The sequence below is a fragment of the Physeter macrocephalus genome, chromosome 7 (genome assembly GCF_002837175.3).
Source record: "Physeter macrocephalus isolate SW-GA chromosome 7, ASM283717v5, whole genome shotgun sequence".
Lineage (NCBI taxonomy): Eukaryota > Metazoa > Chordata > Mammalia > Artiodactyla > Physeteridae > Physeter > Physeter macrocephalus.
Genome location: NC_041220.1, coordinates 132,922,742 through 132,943,407, shown reverse-complemented (window position 1 = coordinate 132,943,407; position 20,666 = coordinate 132,922,742).

Here is a 20,666-nt window from a genome sequence, read left to right as displayed (position 1 = left end):
TCCTGTACCCCTTTGACGTACCCCATCATTGTGGTGGAAGTGTTATTTTAGCTCTTCCTTACTTTCTATCACTGCAAGATGCTCCAGTTTTATCTTGAATATTCTCTGTCTCAGTCCTACAGTCAGTCATTTCCCTGAGAAGTCTTATTTCCTTTCATTGGAGCTTGTATTAGAAACTCAAACTGGGATGCATAAGTGTACTATCTTCCTGTTTTTGATTTCTAGTTTAATTCCATTGTGGTCGGAGAACATACCATGTATAACTTCTGTTCTTTAAAATGTATAGAATGTGTTCTATGGCCCAGAATGTGATCTATCTTGGTGAATATTCCATCTGAGCCTGAGAAGAACATACATTCTGACATTGTTGTATGCAGTATTCTATAAATATCAATTATATCAAGTTGATTGACAATGTTGTTCAGGTCAACCACATTCTTACTGATTCTTCTGCCTGCTTGACCTATCAATTACTATCAAGGGGTGTTGAAATCACCAATTATAAAAGTGAATTTATCTAGTTCTCCTTTCAGTTCTAACAGTTTTTGCCTCACATATTTTGATTCTTTGTTGTCAGGTGCATACATTTTTAGGATTGTTAAGTCTTCCTGAAGAATTGATCCCATTATCATTATGTAGTACCCCTCTTTATCCTTGACAATTTTTGTTGTTCTGAAGTCTGTTTTGTCTAAAACTAATATAGCTACTCCAGCTTTGCTTTGATTAGTGTTAGCATGGTACATCTTTCTCCATCCCATTGCTTTTAACTGATTAAAGTCTTCATATTTAAATCGGGTTTCTTGTCAACAACATATAGTGGGCATTACTTTTTTAATCTACTCTGACAATCTCTACCTTTTAATTGGTGTATTTAGACTAATCACATTTAAAGTGATTATTGATATACTTGGATTAATATAAACCGTGTGTTAAGTGTAGTCTAGTCATTATCAGAGTCTTCTTTGCCTGCCTTCTCTGGTCTTAATTGAGCATTTTATGTGATTTTATTTCATTTCTTCCTTAGTGGATCAATTATATTTCTTTATTTAAAAAAAAAACTTTTAGTGGTTGTTCCAGAGTGTGCAATATACATTTTTAACTTATCTAAGTCCACCTTCAAATAACACTATTCCACTTCATATGAGTGCAGGTTCTTTCTAACAGAGTATACTCATTTCCTCTCTCCTGTCCTTTACGACATTACTATCATTTATTTTACTCATCCATATGCTATAATCACCCAATACATTGTTGCTATTATTGCTTTGAACAATTATCTTTTAGATCAGTTAAGAATGAGAAAAATAAATTATTTCGTCTTAACTTATTTCTTCTCTGGTGCTTTTCCTTTCTTTCTGTAGGCCCGTGCTTCTAACATATCATTTCCCTTCTGACGGAAACAGAACATCTTTTAACATTTCTTTCAGGGCGGGTCTGCTTGTGATAAGCTACCTCAGTTTTTGTTTGTCTGAGAAATCCTTTATTTCCCCCTCACTAAATTTCATTGGATATAGAATTATAGACTGGAGGTTGTTTAATTTCATTGGATATAGAATTATAGACTGGAGGTTGTTTTCCTTCAACAGGGCTGTGGTAAATTCTTTCCTCCCGTAAACTAAGGTTTTATTATGGAGAAGGTTCTTTATTATGGAAAGTAATCATGATGAGTACTCTTTCCCTGCCCCTGCCAGAGACAGGAGGGGTTCTTCCTCAGATTATCACTATGGGAACCTGGTAAAGCTCCAAAAATTTGGCTCCACAATTGTGGCTCCCAGGAGTCTTCCACTGTCAGGCTAACACCAAGTTAGCCTCTAAAAATTTGTCAAAACTGTCATTTAAGTGTCCCTATCAATTTATGGCTCCAGGGTCTTCTGCTCCAGGTAAGATCTCAGCTTGGACTCTCTGTAATTTGCCTGTCTCTCCAGATTTCAGGATGATGGTTTGCCCTGAAAACTCAGTCTTCTTGTGGGTCCAAGAAAAGTCACTGATTTTTTTGTTTGTTCAACTTTTTCTTGCTGTAAGGACAGGAATGACAATTCCCAAGCTCCTTACATGTCAGAGCTGAAAACTGACGTCTGGATATAAAATTTTGATGACAAAAAGTTCAAATATTAAATTTTAAAAGTTGACTTTAGAATCAAACAAACAAGAAATTCTTCCTTTTGATTTTGCAATCTTGTGACATAAGGGGTATAAAATTATATGTAGAAAATTATATGTAGAAAAAATGCTATCTATTCTGAAAATTATTTACAAACCACTTCCAACCATACTCATCTATTCCATTCAAATACCTCCTGAGAGATACAGATAGCTACAACACTGAACATAACATAGACTTCATATTGGTCATTCTCAAAATATAGAATAGGATGAAATTTTAACTTTTAGCAAAGTAAGCAAAAGAGAAATTGGTAAGTGAGTACCGATTGGCTGCTTTCAGTCATTTTCACATTAGCACTTGTAAAGAAAACATTTGATGAAAAGTATTTCTAAAGCAAGTCTGTATCTCCATCAAGGCTATTTTTAAAAATATATTGACAACTTTAGTAATCACTGGCCAATGTTAATTATCTCATTGAAAGTGGAAGAAAAAAAATGCTAGCTCCATCACACAGGTTTTCATGGTGTTTTGATGATTATTTGAGTAGGAATTACAATACAAATTGATTAAGCAATATATATTTTTCAAAGTGTGATTATAAGAAGAATAAAAATACCATAATGAATCCATGAATAATGTACACTTGGTACTAATTGTGAGGATAAATTAAGACACATTAGTATGATAATGGCAATGCATAATGGATTGGATGGTATGGAGAACTTTTGTTCCATTTCTCCTTCATTGCCCCATAAGTTACCTAATGAACATCTAGAAAACCCCAGTACAGATGATTCAGCAAGTTTACATCTTTCAGCTTTCAAATACAAGAATATTTTATCAAAATATACTTATGACCTAGTTAACACATAACAAGTCACCATATTTCTCGAGACTTAAAAATGCTCAGCTACGAGCATATACTAAATGTTTAACAGTGTTAGGAGTCATAGGGACATTATAGTGTAGCATGTTCCCTATTATGAGTGACCTAAAAATTTAATGTAGAAAATTTTATTTGAAAATTCAAACTGTCGGCATCTTTTTGAAATATCAGAAAATCAGATCACACTAAGCCAGAAATTCTACATAGTAATAATTTTCTAAAACTGAACACAGATTCAGATCTATATACACCAGGATACTCAATCAATAAAGGATGAAGGTTTCGTTTTAATTTTTGAGCAGTCTCCTTTAGTGCAAAAATTGTCTCCAGGGGTCTCTTAGTAATTCAAGTGTAACTTATATTCACCTATTTTTTATTAGGGAAAGCTTGAACGCATTGACCTAAATTGAAAGCAAGAGTTTTAGATTGATAATTTAAGTCTTTGTTTTTTCAGTGAAACTTGAGTACATGCTTTAGAGAGCTATGTACTAGAAGATCCCAATTGTTTCTTTCTCAGAAATATTTCTTACTCTAAGTTTGTGTCATTCTCTTACCTGTCCTCTGAGGCCGTTTGAATTCAGGATCCTTGCTTTATAGTCAGACCAAACTAAGTTAAATCCTAGTTCTGCCACTTATAAGTTGTAAAACTGGGCAAATCAGCCAACCTCTTTGAGCCTCAGAATAAAAAAAAATAATAATAATATAAGTGTGTCTATCATTCAATGTTCAGTCAAGAAAAGAGAGCTACTATGAGCCTTATAGGAACAAATCCTTACATAGTCTTGGGGCTGGGGTGTGGGCAGGTGGGGTAAATAAACATCTGGAAGCTCATCAATGAATTTGGTAAAGTTGCAAGGTATTAATTAATATGATTAATTAAAACTAATACAAAGAAATCTGTTGCATTTCTATACACTAACAACAAAAAAGATCAGAAAGAGAAATTAAGGAAACAATGCCATCTACCATCACATCAAAAAGAATAAAATACCTAGGCATAAACCTACCTAAGGAGGCAGAAGACCTGTACTCTGAAAACTATAAGATGCTGATGAAAGAAACTGAAGATGACACAAACAGATGGAAAGATATTCTTGGATTGGAAGAATCAATACTGTCAAAATGATTATACTACCTACCCAAGGTAATCTACAAATTCAATGCAATCCCTGTCAAATTACCAATGGCATTTTTTGCAGACCTAGAACAAAAAATCTTAAAATTCGTATGAAAACACAAAAGACCCCAAATATCCAAAGCAACCTGGAGAAAGAAAAATGGAGCTGGAGGAATCAGGCTCCCTGACTTCAGTATATACTATAAAGCTACAGTAATCAAGACAGAATAGTACTGGCAGAAAGACAAACTAATAGATCAATGGAACAGGATAGAAAGCCCAGAAATAAACTCATGCACCTATGGTCAATTAATCTATGACAAAGGAGGCAAGAACATACAATGGAGAAAAGACAGTCTCTTCAATATATGGTGCTAGGAAACCTGGACAACTACATGTAAAAGAATAAAACTACAATTCTCTAATACCATACACAAAAATAAACTAAAAATGGATTAAAGACCTAAAGGTAAGACTGGATACTGTAAAACTCTTCAAGGAAAACATAGGCAGAACATTCTTTGACATAAATTGTAGCAATATCTTTTTGGATCCACCTCCTAGGGTAATGAAAATAAAAGCAAAAATAAACAAATGGTACCTAATTAAACTTAAAAACTTTTGTACAGCAAAAGAAACCATAAACAAAATGAAAAGACAACCCACAGAATGGGAAATATATTTGCAAATGATGCAACCAACAAGGGATTAATCTCCAAAATATACAAACAGCTCATGCAGCTCAATACCAAAAAAAACAAGCAACCCAATCAAAGAATGGGCAGAAGATCTAAATAGACATTTCTCCACAGAAGACATACAGATGGCCAAAAAGCACATGAAAAGATGCTCAACATCGCTCATTATTAGAGAAATGCAAATCAAAACTGTAATAAGGTATCATCTCACACCAGTCAGAATGGCCATCATCAAAAAGTCTGCAAACAACAAATGCTGGAGAGGGTGTGGAAAAAACAGAACCCTCTTACACTGTTGGTGAGAATATAAATTGGTACAGCCACTATGGAGGACAGTATGGAGGTTCCTTGAAAAACTAAAAATAGAGCTACCATATGATCCTACAATTCCACTCCTGGGCATATATCTGGAGAAAACCATGCTTTGAAAAGATACATGCACCCCAATGTTCAATGAAGCACTCTTTACTATAGCCAACACATAGAATCAACCTAAATGTCCATCAACAGATGAATGGACAAAGAAGGTGTGGTACATATATACAATGGAATATTACTTAGTGGTAAAAAAAAAGAATGAAATAATGCCATTTGTAGCAACATGGATAGATCTAGAGATTATCATACTGAGTGAAGTAAGTCAGACAGAAAAAGACAAATATCATATGATATCACTTATATGTGGAATCTAAGAAAATGATACAAATGAACTTATTTACAGAACAGAAACAAACTCACAGTCTTAGAAAACAAACTTATGGTTACCAAAGGGGAAAGAAAGGTGGAGGGAGGGATAAATTAGGAGGTTGGGATTAACATATATATACTTATATATAAAACAGACAATCAACAAGGACCTACTATATAGCACAGGGAACTCTTCTCAACAGTCTGAAATAACCTATATGAGAAAATAATCTGAAAAAGAATATATATATATATATATATATATATATATAATGTAAATCACTTTGCTGTATACCTGAAACTAACACATTATAACTCAACTGTACTCCAATATAAAATAAAAATTTTTAAATAATAATAATATAATTGTGTCTATCAGTCCGTGTTGAGTCAAGAAAACAGAGCTACTATGAGCCTTATAGGAATAAATCCTTTACACAATCTTGGGGCTGGGGTGTGGGCAGGCTGGGTAAATGAATATCTGGAAGGGGAAGTTAGAGCATCAGAGAAAGTCACTATTAATTAGTCTGAAGCACTGGCACTGTGTACATATCAGAGATTGCTGGAAGATTCAAGAGGCCAAGTCTGTTCAGCCACCAAAGTAGGAGTATGAAGAGGGAGCTTCTGAAGAGGTCTATGAGAAGCCATAATCTTTATCTAGCAGCTCTTGCCTAGTCAAGTAACTGGTGCCACTGTTGCCCAGCAGGGCTATCTGTCCAGAAGATAAGCTTGACGCAGGTAAAAGGAGCAACAAATTGGAATTCACTGGGCACTTTTGTTTCTGACCATGACAAATATCTATGAGTAACGGCTGCTTCCTACACTTCCATCCTCCAAATCTCACCCAAGTTCCTACGACAGCAAACTCTAACTAAAACTATACCAGAAAAGAGATTCAAGGAACCTGAACTCCAACTTAACGAAACTGACACAGAACCAGCCAGAACAAGAATCTACCTCATGGAGTTATGACGATGATTAACATAACAGAGTTTGTGTAATCCAGTTATCAGTTGTCTCTGAGTAATCCCATGCCAGATTTGAACAAAGCCTCTATACCTCTTAGATTTAGTCCAAAGGTTACAATTATTTTAAAACAATGGGTGAATAGTGTAATTTGAACTAAGATTTTATTGGTGGTAGTTTACAACGTGGACTCTAAAGTACCTCTTTCGAAAAACTTCCTACTTAATATCTTTTTACTATCACCAAGTTTATTTTTCTCCCTTTGACTCCTTGCCTTCTTCTGGAGAACATTTTGCCTCTTGGGTTCCTGTCTTGCTCCATTTTTCGATCTGTCCTGTGACGGTTAATTTTACATGTCAACTTGACCAGAACACGGGGTACTCAGATATTTGACTAAACATTATTTCTGGGTGTGTGACGTTTAACGAGGAGATTAGCATTTGAATAAGCAGACTGAGTAAAGCAGATTGCCCTTCCCAAAGTGGGTAGAGGGGGCATCATCCAAACTGTTGAGGTCCTGAATAGAACAAAAAGGTGGAAGAAGGAAGAAGTCACTCTCTTTCTCACTGCTGAGCTGGGACATTGGTCTTCTCCTGCACTCAGACCAGGACTTACACTATCAGATCCCCTAGTTCTCAGGCCTTCAGACTGGCTGAAATTTACACCATTGGCTCCACAAACTTAGTGGCTTAAGATACATTTATTTCAGTTTCCAAGGGTCAGGAACCCAGCATAGCTTAGGTGGGTCCTCTGTTCAGGGTCTTACAAGTCTACAGTCAAGGTGTTGATTGACTTATGCTCTAACCTGGAGGCACGAGTGGAGAAAAACGTGCTACCAAGCTCCTCCACGTCATTTACTTACAGCAGTTGAGCTCATGGTAGCTTTCTTAATCAAGGCCCACAGGAAAGCATCTCTGAACACAGAGAGAGCCTAAGATCCTCATTTAAGAGGTTTTTAGTCAAATGCACCTAGGAGAATTTTTCTTTAGATTAGCTCAAAAACAGTGGATTTGGGACATGAATTGCATTTGGAAAAAAAAAAAAAAATTTGCCATTTAATGTAGCCTCATCAAGGGTTTGATTACACATCAACTTTTCAAACTTTATTGCCTAGAACAAGTCACAGTTTCCCTCTGAATTTCGGAAATGGAGATTATGCAAGTGTGTGATTATTGTAGGGGAGGGAGTCTTCATAGAGTGCTTCCTTAGCTGAAGTGTCAAGTGACTTATCAGAGATCATGCTCAAACTCTTTGGTCACAAAATTCTCTGTCTAAAAATGTATCTGAAAGAAATAATTATTTATTGCTATAGATGGAATGTTTGTTCCCCACCCCCCCCGCCCCAAAAATTCATACTTTGAGACCATACTCCTCCTCCCACGTGATGGTATTAGGAGTTGTGGCCTTTGGGAGGTAATTAGAATTAGATGAGGTCATGAGGGTAGATCCCTCATGAATGGGATTAGTGCCCTTGTAAGAGTCATGAGAGAGCTTGCTTCCCTTCTCTGTTCTCCATGTAAGGATATAATCAGTTAGCAGTCTACAACCTATAAGAGGACTCTGACCAGAACCCAACTATGTGATCACACTGGCACCCTGATATTGGTCTTCCAGACTCCAGAACTGTGAGAAATACATTTCCGTCATGTATAAACCACCCAGTTTATACTATTTTGTTATAGTAGTCCGAGCTAAGACATCTATGCATCAACATGTGTTACACTCTCTTTGATGTTGAAAATGAAAAACAACATAAATATTCAAAAGTAGAGAATAATTAAGTAAATTATGGTATATTCATACTATGATATTTTGTGACATCATTACTGTATCACGTTTGAGAAGAGTATTTACCCTGCTGCAGAAAAAAAATGTTTAGAATTTGAAGTAAAGAATAAAAACAAAGTATAAAGCAGCATTATAATATGTAACAATTTTATTTTATGTATACACTAAAAACACACCTCTTTGATTCCACCATTTGTACACGGCCTTTCTCTCTGCTGATGTGGTAATATACAGAAGAACGGAGAGACCAATCCCAGAGTTATGCTGCCTCATTTCCAACCCTGGGTCCACAACCTACCAGACTGTGACACTGGGCAAACTGTTTAACTTCATTGTGCCTCAATTTCTTATCTATAAATGGGGAGTCCTTACAAGGTTGTTATGAGAATTAAATGAGATAATGCATGGAAACACTTAGCACAAGGTCTAACACTAAGAAAATAATGCTCAATCAATTTTAACTATTAATTCACTAAGTGACCAAAAATACATGGAAGAATTGGATTAGCAACTTGGATATAGAACGATCTAGAATATCTGAGAGAGATGTCTCACAACTTACATGTTAGTTAATAACTCAATGCAAACTCAATTTAACCAATTCATAATAAATATTATTGGCCTATCCTTTTCAGCATAAAGCAGAACAAATTGCCTAAACCACTTCCTGGTGTACTGTTACAGAGAAAAAAAAAATGAGTCTTAACAAATGACTTAGAAAATAAGAAAAAATTGATGTGGGGAATCAGTCGTGGTAGGAAATAATCCGCACAAAGTAAAACTGACACTGCCTAAAAACCCCTAGTGAAATTTGGTATTCGATTCAAAATAGAAGAACCACATTTTCTTTTCTTTTATTTATTTATTATTATTATTTTTGCGGAACGCGGGCCTCTCACTGCTGTGGCCTCTCCCGTTGCGGAGCACAGGCTCCGGACGCGCAGGCTCAGCGGCCATGGCTCGCGGGCCCAGCCGCTTGGGAGTCCGCCTGCCGATGCAGGGGACGCGGGTTCGTGCCCCGGTCCGGGAAGGTACCACATGCCGGGGAGCGGCGGGGCCCGCGAGCCATGGCCGCTGAGCCTGCGCGTCCGGAGCCTGTGCTCCGCAACGGGAGAGGCCACAGCAGTGAGAGGCCCGCGTTCCGCAAAAATAATAATAATAAATAAATAAAAAATAAAAAGGTAAATCTATTATTACCACCAGTGAATATGGATTGATTGGGTAGCAATAATGATTTCAAAAGAAAACTAATACTAGGACCTAGGCATAACTAATTTCGATCTGTAGAAAAAAACTGGGATTGGAATTCAAGTCCATGGCTTGACCCATTGTTAACTCACCTACTCAAAGAAAGTAAAATAAATTTTAAAAGGTCATAATGGCTAAAAATTGACATTTTTATGACCTAGAATTGTCACCTTAAGGTAGAATATTAGCTGCTGAAAGGAAAGCAAAGGGAATACTGGAAACCCTCCTTGAGCATGGGTCTGATAATGGGGTTACCCAGTCATTTCCCAGTGGGGCATCAAGAGCTCCCTATTGGGGTACTACAGAAACAAATACAATTAATGAAAAGTTAATAATGTTTTTTCTTCAAATGCAGCATTATTAAATAGCCTAATATAACTGCTTTGAAATAAAGAACCAGGGCATGAAAGGATTCTGCTCTTACACTGACCTCAAAAATCAGTGGAAGTGTCATCAGGACAGAAAGGTGGACACCTCTGAGATAAAGCCAGCATTTGGACACAAATAAACTTACACATATCTTAAACTATTGGTAAAATTTCACCAGCACCAAAATTCACACGAAGTAATTTAATGTTTCATATTTCATAGATTCCTGTCTCTTTAAGACCTTAGGAATATAATCATATGTTGGATCAGAGTAGGCACCTGAAACTTCACGATGGATTGAAATAATTCTGTTCACGAGCAACCTTTACAAATCCAATAACACAAATTATATTTCCCCATATAACCACAGAATTTTTCTTTTTCAATATTCTGCATCTGCCTTGTTACCTACAATAATATAAGCACCTCTCTCTCTCTCTCTCTCTCTCTTTCTTCCACTTCCGTTTCCCACTTCACCTCCCTATTCATCCCTTCTCTGTCCCTGTCTTTCTCTCCTTCTCCCTTCCCCTTCCCTCATGGTCCTTCCCTCTCTCTCTCTCTGAAATCCTTCATTAAATTTTGGTCACCCAAAATGGATTTGAAGCTGAGTACAAACGGATATATATAAAAAAATTTATCATTGTATGACTTTCATATGCTTTCTGAATCTGGATGGAACTGATAACATAATGTGGAAATAGATACATGAGGAGAGATAATAGCCTGGACTAAAGTCAGAATGCCCATTTTCTGGTCCTCCCTCTTCTAGGAACAGCTCTGGGGCTGTGGCATCTGTGTAATTCTGTGTAAACTGAATATATGAAACTAGAGGATCTTTACAACACCTAAAATTCTATGAGATGATGTAAGCAGAGTATAAAAATAGTAATATGGATTTAGACAAAGTACAAAGTACTTAAATCTCTCTCACTAGAAGAAAATGTAAGAACAGAGATAAAAATGGAAGGCGTTATGTAAAATTGACCAGCTAATACAGGACCCAAACATCTATCCTCTGGGAAGGCTTCTCAGCATTCTCAATTACACCTCTGATTGATGTGTCTTTAACATTTTAGACATGTACAGATTATGGCACATAAAACATTGTTGCAATCATCTCTTACAAGTTGGCCTCCCCACTATAGTGGAAGTAGAACCATTCTTTCACATCCTTGCAGAGTCAGCACCTAGCAATGAACATATAGCATATAGTCAATACAGGGCTACATTAATAAATGAATGAATGAATGATTTAGTCATGCTTAGCACAATAAATAGCTATCCAGAAACAAAATACATCAATCTCTCCCATCCCCATTTTTTTTCCAGAAAATAGTAAACTAGGCTTTCAGTAGAATTCAGTAGAATTTTACTTCCTTTATCCTGTTATAACATGTATTTTAAGCACAGATTCCTTTAACCAAAGGTTTATTTACATGTAGATTATACTAATAAGAAATGAATCATCACTCCGGAAATTCTTTCCTAATCAAGTATTCCAGTTTTAACCCACAGAGGGTTTTATCTAATCTGGGATCTTTGCATATTTTGCTATCTAAGAGATCAATTTCTACATCTTATTTATGAATATAGTGATCCCTGGAACAAGTCATATTGAATCTTAAATTAAGAAAATATTATATACAATCCATGATAACCTTGGAAACAAATCTGGAGCCATTATAGCCATAAGATACAGCTATATAGAAATATAGATTGTGAATTAAACAAATTTGAATTAATGAAAAAGAATAACAGACAATAAAAGTAATCCTCTGTTCTTGTAAAATCCTTTATACTTTATAAGGCACTTCTGATATATTAACTCTATACCTTTACAAGAATTCAGTGCATTATTTTCATTTGCCAAGGCATAAAATGAGCCTCAGTAAATTACATGACTTGTTGGATTTCACGAAAATTATACAGGGTAGTACGGAAACTACAGCTGAGAGCTCCTGATTCCTAGTTCACTTTTCTTTGCATCAAAAACCACAGTATATCTGTTACATATCAATTCTGGTAAATAAATATATTTTAAGTATACATTCTATATATGTATCACTATTAATAATATTTCTGTTTTAGTACCTTCTCTGCAGAGATATTAGAATGCATAAATGTTAAGTTCTTTAAGTGTAATCCAATATAAGCACAAAGCAGTATTATAAAAACTCACAATAATATGGCATTTAAAAATTGATTTGTCTCGATTGATGGAGAATCCAATTTAGGTTAAATAACTATGTTTATGAAATTACTTCAGGATTTATTGGCTGAGGCATGATAACTCATCAACTGCAGTTGAGCTTGCAGGAATTTGAGCTGAAAAGTTAATTAACAATAATTTTAAAACTGCCAAAAGCTGCAGCAAGTTCACTCTGCACTCTGCATACATAGCAACATGCTGGGCTTCAAAAAGAAAGTAATTTCCTAAAACTGTTTACTTTTATGTCATTGAACTCGTTATTAAAAATAAGTGAGCAATATTGATTTGGATGGTTTAATAATTCAAAATGGTTAAAGGCAATAGCAGCACTTGAACAAATATTTCCTATTATGTTTATTACCAACTTTAACTATAATGACTCAGTTAATCCAGGCACGGTTTCCCAAAGCAAATTGAAACGCAATTATCAGACCAATAAGATGCTAAAGTCAGTAACTTAAACCTCAGGCAGACAATTTTATAAAGTGATGTAATCAATATTGCATTCAAGATGGTATGTGGTGGTGTTAATTGGTCACAGAAAATACAGAAATTCCATTACCATTTAAAATATCTCAAAGTCTACGGATGTGTTATTGGTTGCACTTTGAATAACTACTTTGCAGCATATATATGATTTTAAAAATAGCTTACATTCATATACTTTCAATGTTGGGTAAGAGAAATTATGGCTAATAAATGCTCAGACTTTAGTAATAACCAGTAGAGAAAGAAGTTGCCTTATCAACATACAATTTTTACGTATCCCTTGTGTTAGAGAAATATCTCTACGTAATTCTTGTTCATGAATCCACTCACAGGCATCACAATTATTCTCTTTATCAAATTTCCCTTCAAAATAATTTGTTGGCTCTAAAATCAAGTTGTTCCTACATCTGTCCATCATAGCTCTTTTTAAATTGCAGAAGACAGAATACTAACATACCTTTGGTAGAGAAAATCATGCTGTCTTCTGGGCATCTGTTTCAGTTACTCACCTTGGACTGTGACTGGTATTCTCCATGAACCTTTAGCATCCTCCGATTCAGAGTGACTGATGTTTAAAAGAAGTGAAATGCACAACGCTATAAATCTAACTCAAGTAAGGCGTGAGACTATGATCAGGAACTACCTTAAGCCAAAGTAAAAATCTATGATCGGCTAACAGTGCACTCAGCTTTCTTTTCTTTTCTTTTTGTTTTTCAATATGAAAACACTTTTATATCCAGCCACAGAATAAGAATAACTACTAATTGGTTTTCTGCTCAAAGAGACCTATCATTGGTTGGCAACTAAGGTAGCAAGAATAGTATTTTCTCCCACTCAGTTTTAAAAATGAGAAGAAAATCTGATGTACTGAATATAGATAAGAAAATCTTTCAGACTGAATAAACTTGCTAAAGAAATATTCTTATTTTCCTTTAAACTCTGATTGGTATAATGACGATCATTGTCCTCAAAGAGATACAATCAGCGTCAAATGCAAAAGAATGCTGAAATTAAAATAGCATTTTGTGTGGCCTTACAAATTTTAAGAAATATTGTTAGAAGTTATATTTGTAAAATATTAAATAATAGAAAGATATGTCGAGAAAAAAATTAATATTTTCACCCACATACCTCCCAATTCCACCTCTCTGAGGTGACAATATGAAGAACCCTGTGTATATACTTCTACCAAGTTCTCTATGTGCCTACAAACACATAATTATACACCTTAGTGGTTGTGTTGCACCAGATTTGCCTCCAGGAATGAAGGCCTTCCCCCGCTGTTGGAAGCGCACCTGTAAGATGGCTCTCAGCTGTTGGTTATCTTTGGGATTGCCTCAGCTGAAGACAGCTCCGCCTTGGAAGCTCATGTTTCCTTGCAGGGTAGTCACCATCTAACGACTGCCCATCCCAGGGGTGAATATGTCCAGTTCCCATATCCCAACTCAACAAATCTGAGGACCATGGCAGCTCCAAAGCACCCATTGGTAGATGGAGGCTTTCACTGGTTCTTCATTAAGATCTTTTCCCTCTTCTCCGTCCTGTTTCAGCTCCTTCCGTCCACAAGTGGGGATGTGAAGAGCACTCCTAATAAACATCCAGCTCACTGATCACCATCTCAGAAGATTTACAGAGAACTCTGAAATAATATTATAGTATTTCACGAAAGGGTAAGAGCCTTAAAACAATATAATTTTAATTCCCATTCGTTGTCTTTGTGCTTTTGTTTTATGTTTTACTGCTATATACACTCTAAACCTCACACTACCTTATTATTATTATTGCTTTAAATAGTCGCAAATGAGCCCACGTGTGGTCATTAAAAGCTGATTAGAATTTCGACCAGTCTCGTTTCCTGGTCTATGGTTTATTCATCCTCTTTGGACAGCTCCGCCAAGGATGAGCATAGCTGTGTTTTATTTCTTTCCTTATAAATGGTTCCTCACTTCCTGGATTTCAGTTCGTTGGTGTTTTTGTCTCTAATGGGTTTTTAAAACCTTTATTTTGAAGTTTAGTTTGGCTTCGTGGGCTGCTGGCCTGAAAATGAGAGTCACGTGGTTTTATATCCATAGAGCTCTTTTTCTATTGAATATATTGTCTTTGTGAACCAATATTTAGAAATTTAAAAAAAGTTTTTAGAGTCAATCTATATCAGATTTATTTTTTAAAATATTAAAATCCTGGATTATTTTCTTTGTCTCCTTTGAATTATCAAGGATATGGATAAAAAGGTAAATTCTTAAGTCTTAAAGCAAATTATCACTCAAGGAAACTCAACGCTCAACAATGACTGCTGTCACTAAATTAGCTTATAATGAATTGATCAAAATACAGGGAGGTTGTTTATATTTATACCATCACAAGACATTATTTTGGTACACATTTTATTGAAATGTATCCTAGGATAGAATAAATTTGAAAATTAACAAAAACATTTGATCTAAGTCTAATATATTCTTAAACATAAAAGTACTACATTCTATGTCTATACATAATGATCACTTATCTAGAATATAATTTACACCAGCATTAGACAACTAAGATCTCAAGGAGCTGATTCTCCTGTGTTAATTTAATTAATCCAAAAATAATTTCATCAACCAAACTTGTTAGCAACTTCAGGCAAATTATATCACAAACCATTCCAGGAAAAACTCAATAGGAGGAAAACAGAATTGGAAAAATGTTTTATTTTCCTTCTGCTCTCTTCTTACAGGTTGTTACATAGAAGATGTACATGGAAAATTAAGGTAAATACCTGTCTCTTGTCCATTGTACGCAATACTGCAATGACTCGAGGTCAGGTAAAGCAGCACTGCCATATACACCCAGGAAATCCAAACCCTTCCCAGAGCCTCTCTTAAATGTTTCCTTTTCTTTAACAATCTCTTTAAAATTTCTAATGTGGTTAAGCTTCTGTACCTAAAAGAGACATAATTCTATTTAATAGTAGAAGGTATGTCAGATAATGATCACAAAATATCTGGGAATTATAGTTACCTGCAGCTTACATTTTATAAAAAATTATCCTTGCATTCTCATCCTCACATCTTTGATGTTCTCATCAAGTCTGAGAAGGAAGCATATTGTTGATATGTGTCACACAATCATTTTATGAACAAGGTTGGATTCCTTTTTTGAAACACCATTTTAATTTCCTGACTTATCTCAACTAGATTTTAAGTTTGAAAGGATGAGATAGTCTCCTTTATGGATACCACCATGTGGTCATCATCTTCTGTAATGGACATATTGGGTTGGCCAAAATGTTCGTTCAGTTTTTTCTGTAAGACAGCTCTAGTAGCGCTTAGTTGTCTTTAACTTCATTTGAAACAATTCTGTTAGATTGTATGTGACAGCTGTCATATCAGCGTGCATTTAAAAACAGACATCAAAAATGGTGAATTTTTGCATAGCCATTTTAATATTGAAGATGGAAGAAAAAAGCAACATTTTCAGCATATTATGCTGTATTATTTCAAGAAAGGTGAAAACGCAACTGAAACACAGAAAAAGATTTGTGCAGGGTATGGAGAAGGTGCTGTGGTGCTGTGACTGATTGAACGTGTCAAAAGTGGTTTGCAGGGCTTCCCTGGTGGCGCAGTGGTTGGGAATCCGCCTACCGATGCAGGGGACACGGGTTCGTGCCCCGGTCCGGGAAGATCCCACATGAAAAAAAAAAAAAAAAAAAAAAGTGGTTTGCAATGGACGTGTCAAAAGTGGTTTGCAAAGTTTCGTGCTGGAGATTTCTCTCTGGACAATGCTCCATGGTTGGGTAGACAAGTTGAAGTTGAAAGCGAGATATTAATTGAGAAGAATCAACGTTATACCACGCGGGAGATAGCCGACATACTCAAAATATCCAAATCAAGTGCTGAAAATCATTTGCACCAGCTTGGTTATGTTAATCCCTTTTATGTTTGGGTTCCACGTAAGTTAAGCAAAAAAAAACCCTTCTTGACTGTATTTTTGCATGCGACTCTCTACTTAAACGTAACGAAAACATTCTGTTCTTAAACAAATTGTGATGGGCGATGAAAAGTGGATACTGTACAATAATGTGGAACAGAAGAGATCGTGGGGCAAGCGAAATGAATCACCACCAACCACACCAAAGGCCGGTCTTCATCCAAAGAAGGTGATGTTGTGTATATGGTGGGACTGGAAGGGAGTCCTCTACTATGAGCTTCCTCCGGAAAACCAAACGGTTAATTCCCACAAGTACTGCTCCCAATTAGACCAACTGAAAGCAGTACTCGATGAAAACTGTCCAGAATTAGTCAACAGAAAACACATAATCTTGTAAATCTTTACAAAATTCTCTTAATGGAAAAAATTTCAATTCCCTGGAAGACTATAAAAGGCACCTGGGAAGAGTTGTTGCTCAAAAAGATAAAAAGTTTTGGGAAGATGGAATTATGAAGTTGCCTGAAAAATGGCAGAAGGTAGTGGAACAAAAGGATGAATACGCTGTTCAATAAAGTTCTTGGTGAAAATGAAAAATGTGTCTTTTATTTTTACTTAAAAACCAAAGGCACTTCTTGGCCAACCCAGTATTTCTCTTTTCATTGTTTAGTAGCCAACACCCTCTTCCCTGATCTCCTTTGGGGTATGAGTGGGAAGAAATGGCCACCTCTCACTATTGCAGGAACCAAATCCTCCATCTGACTGCCCTGGTGTGCTGCAAGCAGACTTTTAAAGCTAAAAGTGTGACACAAGGCTTAGGAATAGCTAAGAGGTCAGATTCATAGCCATCAGTAGCTGTAGCTCACAAATCTGCTGCCTGTTCTTGCACTGTAATATATTCGTTCTGATTTCTGCTGCTTGGTTCTTCAGATGTCCCATAATCCCTCTCTGTATTCCAATCTATCTCAACATTCCCTAGATTCTAAGAGCTCCAATATCCTTTAAATAATTTTTTTTCAATCAAGATTTTCAGAGTTAGTCTTTATTCCTTGCAACTAAGACATATATGGCTATTCAGGGTGTTTTGGAAATTTCTGTATCCATAGTAGGAGATCCGGCTGGCTCCGAGTCCAGATGTTTCTAGTCTGGTTGACTTGAGCTCAGTACTTAATACAGGGCCTAGATAATTACTAGAAGCAAATGCATTGTCTCTTAGCTTCAGGAATATCATGTAGACACACTCCTTTCTAACGGCTAACTTGATTAAAAATACTATTTAGGGTGGGTTCCATTTTGACTTGCATGCTATTAACAACTCTTTAAGAAACATTTTGCCATAGATATTACTTCTATTAGAAATAAGCTGTTTCTCATTTACTCATTTAAAAATTCATTCAATAAATAGTTATTAAGCTATTATGTGATCAAACATCATGTTTAGAACTGGGAACACAGTGATAAATTATGCTCTTATGCTCCCAAGGAATCTTTAAATTTTACTTAATCTCTGGCTTTGTTGAAATAAAAATTCATTGACTTTATTGAGCCTTTTTCTTAATGCTATAAAGATTGGATATATAAAGTAAAAAAAATACATGATTATTGTCTTTAATAAGTTTAGAATATAATGCAGGAGATCATACAATTAAATAGTTGAGTACAAAATAATGTTAAGAATGCTATGGTCTTCAGGTCCCAGGTACTTTGGTATCTGCGGGCCCCGGTGCAGACATGGCCAAGTCCAAGAACCACACCCACACAACCAGTCCCCAAAATGGCACAGAAACAGCATCAAGAAACCCTGATCACAATGATATGAATCTCTTAAGGGGGTGGACCCTAAGTTCCTGAGGAACACGCACTTTGCCAAGAAGCACAAAAAGAAGGGCCTGAAGAAGGTGCAGGCCAACAATGCCAAGGCCATGAGTGCACACGCTGAAGCTATCAAGGCTCTCATAAAGCCCAAGATCCCAAAGAGCAGCAGCCGCAAGCTCCGTTGATTTGCCTAAATTGCTCACCTCAAGCTCGGGAAACATGCTCATGCCCCCATCACCAAGGGTCTCAGGCTCTGCCAGCCAAAGTCCCAGGCCAAGCCTCAAACCAAGCCCAAGGCTGCAGCTCAGGCTCCCAAAGGTCCCCTGGCCCCCACAAAGGCTCCAGAGTAGAGTCCTTTATCTACCTATGTGAGGACAGAAGGACTAGTGTGACCCCTAGGCTGTGGTCTGCATGGGGTTGGTGTCCTCCTGTGCTATTTGTACAAATAAACCTGAGGCAGGGAAAAAAAAAAATGCTATAATGGTCACAGAACTAAGAAGTGATGGTAGCAGAAGGGAAGCAAAAATTAAAGCATCAGGGAAATTACTCAAGAATTGATGATAAATAAGCCAAATTTTGAAGTTAGACTAAGGTGAGAAAGAAAATTATTCCAGGCCAAAGCAGTATGTATGACATAAAGAAGTAAAAGGTTCTCATGAATAAAGCTAACTATAAGCTTTATGTCTCCAAAGGTCAAGGTGGTAGCAATGCAGAATAAGGCAGAAGAAGGCTTTTCCCTTGTGGTTTCCTCCCTTAGTCAGGTTACCCTACTGCTAAGGTACACCTCCATCATCAGACTCCAATACCACACAGAATTTCTTTTTAAGTTAAAACTATCATATATGTAAGGGTGTCCTTTGGAAAATTTGCCTTTACAACTTATTAAGTGGTTACAAAAGGCCTGTAACATTTTAAATATCTACCAGCAAAATGCCTGAGTTCTCTTAATTGTACACTCTTTATTAGCAATAGGTATTAATACCCTTATCTAAATTTGGCAATCTGATAGGTGAAAACTATATCTCACTGAGGTTTTAACTAGTGAATCTGAGCATCTTTTAACATGCTTTTTTCACTATTTGTGAATTTTCTAATTTGAAAATTTCTATTTTCTTTGGGTTAATTGTATTTCTTATGTCAATTTATATCAGCTATTTATTATAAAATTAGTCCTCTGTCATCATGTACAAAATATTCCTTATATCTATCATTTGGACATTTTAATTTTATTTTTTGGGATCCAAAGTATTTTTTAAATGGTGTGAGGTTAAATACATTTTCTTTCCCATATAGCTTATGGGTTTTTAGTCTTGGTTAAGATGTTATTCTTTCAACTCTAGTTTGAACAGAAAATTCCCATTTTAATTTTCTCTCAGTTGTATGTCAGTTGTATCAGCACCATTTATTAAGTAGTCAATATTTTCCCTCTAAAGTGAACTCATATTTTTCATATTTTATTTTTTGTAACATTTAATATAATTCTGGATCCTCTATTATATTGCACTAATCCTATAACATTACCAAAATGATTTCAATAAAATGTCCTTATATTCCAGTATTCCAGTAAGGAAAATAGTCTTTCACCTTTCGCCTTTTTTTGTAGCTTTTTGCCTATGTCTGGGTATTAATTCATCCATATAAATGAAAGAAATTACCAACTAATTCCAAGGGGGGGGAAACTGTTATGATCATAAGTGGCGTTAATTTTGGAAACAATTAGTGAGGTTTTGCTCTATCTGGTTCACAGGGAAATTAGCTAAATTTTCCAACTATGATGGTGAATTTGTCTATTTCTCCCTAATTCTGTCATTTACTTTATATTTTTTAGAGTTGTGTGTTAGGTATCCTCACATTTAGAAGTGTTATATCTTCCTAGTAAATTGAACCTTTTGTTTTTATACATGTATTTTTAAAAATCTCTAATAATACCCCTTGTCTTAAAGTTTATTTTGTACTATGTACACATAACTATCACGGTGTTTTATTTTGTTTTGTTTTTTCTTTTTCTAGGTGTATTTTTTTCTGTTTTAAATTTTGAATCATTCAGTATTTCTATTTTTTACATCTCTTTAAACAGCACAGAGTTGAATTTTTAATATGTTTTTCTTTTATCTGAACTAAAGCACTTAGTCTAACTATATCATAATTACTAATATAACTGGATTTATTCTGGCCATCTGATTTTGTGCTTTTTGTTTCATATATCAAAATTTTTTCTTTCATTTTTGTCTTATGTTGAATACATTATCTTTATTATATTTTATTCTCTCTCTACTTGTTTAGAGATGGCCCTAAAAATTTTTACATGCCTACTTATCAATATTTGTACCCTCTTCCCATAGAATATACCACTATATACTTTATAGCCTATTTCATGTGTGTGT